This window comes from Rhagoletis pomonella, unplaced genomic scaffold, assembly GCF_013731165.1.
Source record: "Rhagoletis pomonella isolate Grant_MI unplaced genomic scaffold, Rhpom_1.0 Rhpom_scaffold_00007, whole genome shotgun sequence".
In the NCBI taxonomy this organism is placed as follows: domain Eukaryota; kingdom Metazoa; phylum Arthropoda; class Insecta; order Diptera; family Tephritidae; genus Rhagoletis; species Rhagoletis pomonella.
The window spans coordinates 40608361-40610428 of NW_023458561.1; positions in this window are offsets into that span (position 1 = coordinate 40608361).

The following is a 2068-nucleotide window of genomic DNA, read 5'->3' on the forward strand; positions in this document are numbered from 1 at the left end:
AAGTGATAAAACAAAGTTTTTGAAAAAATCACCCTTTTGAAAGTTCGGTTCAGTTCAGTCAATCACGTTTTTAAATAACATGAATCCTCACTTATCAATTAGCTTTAAGAAGAAACGTACTAAACATTGAATGGTGTAGCTCGTTTTATAGAATTTTTATAGCACTATTTCGTGTGTTAATTATAGTCGACGGATGAAATTGGAATTTTCAGCACTTTTGTTTCACGGTCGACGACATTAAATACATGTACATATACATCCTCATGAGCCATAACCGAAAAAAACAAAAACGATTTTTTTTTCAAATTTAATTTTCTATCATATCTGCATAACAACAAAAATTATGAAAAAAAATCTCGTTTACTTTTTTTCAATTAGGGTTCGATATGTACATATGTAAATATGAGCACCAACTTGCACGCGGGAAAAGCTCTTTTAAGATTTCTATACATTTTCATTGGCGAGTGCAGAGTAAAAGCTCTCTTTGCCCATCGCTGATGTAAATAAATAATAAAATATTTTACGTTTTTAAAGATAAGAAAAACTTCATATGAATCAGAAGGAAAGACTTCGATTTTTTTTAGAGCTACATATTTATTTCATTCAATGTCAGTTATTTTACTTCATTCAGTATCAGATATTTATCTTCTTCAGTTATTTTCACGAATCTATCCATATTTTTCGCTTATCAAAGCACATGCTGAAACAAGAAAATGCTGGTAAATGTACGCTGCGATAATTTTATGACAATTAAAACCAGCCAGGACTTTGCTAATATTTTATGAAAGCATACATATCCAGTAATAAAACATTCGATGGATTTGCAAAAGCTTGCTCGTATATTTATGCCCGAGCGCACTTGTGCACAAGGGTATTATAACTTTGTTCACATAACGGTTGTTTGTAACAGGCAAAACGAATCGAGATAGATATAGACAAATGTATACATATATGCTCAGAATGAATAGAGAAATCGATTAAGCGGTGACTATCTGTCCGTCCGTCCGTCCGTGTACACGATAACTCGAGTAAAAGTTGAGATATCTTAACGAAACTTTGTACGTTCACTTCTTTCGGGCGTAGGATAGATGGTATTGAAAATGGGCAAAATTGGACAATAACCACGCCTACCTCCCATATAACGGTAATTTTTAGAAATACGAAAACTGCGATAGTTTAGTAACTACTGAAGATTATTCACTCGAAATTGATATTTACAATAATTTTTAGACGAAAAATAAGAATGTTATAAATTTTTGGAAAATGGGCGTAGCACCGCCAACTTATGGTTACATGTATATATCTTGGTAACCGCTGCACGAATTTCTTCCAAACTTGGCACAGTTATTGGCTTAATTACAGCAATTGAATTTTTCAAATCGGACAATAACCACGCCCACATCCCATATAATGGTAATTTAGAGAAATACGAAATCTTCGATAAATCAGTAAATATTAAAGTTAATTTATTCAAAATTGATGATTGCAACAATTCTTTACCAAGAAATAGGTTTATGATAAAATTTTGGAAAATGGACATGGCACCGCCCACTTATGATCACATATATGTATCTCGGGAACCGTTCTACCAATTTGTACCAAACTCGGTATTTTTATTGTGCTTACCACTTAAAAGCAAAACGTTGAAAATTATTGAAATCGGACTAAAATTTCAGAAATGCTTGAAACATCAATGTTTCGAAATGTAAGGACGCTAATTTACTCAAAATTGATACTATTAGCGGTAGCTTTCGGAAAGGTTAAAATCATATATCTAATCCTTGCGCCGGGTATTTATTGTTCGGATCCGCCCGAACTAAGGCTTTCTTACTTGTTATTTTATGGCCTACTAAAGTTTTCATGTCTCGGCCTAAGTAGTTTTCAAAAAAGTGGAAGAAATGGTTAAAATAAATTTCTGAATGAAGTTAAAGGTTAAGACAAATGTAGTAAAATATTTTCGTTCTTATTTTTCGGAAAATTATACTAGGGGTCTTCTCAGGCAAAAGCTTTATGCTGTAAAAGTTCCTAAAAAATTAAAATAAAAGATTAACAAAAAAAATGTTTTTTT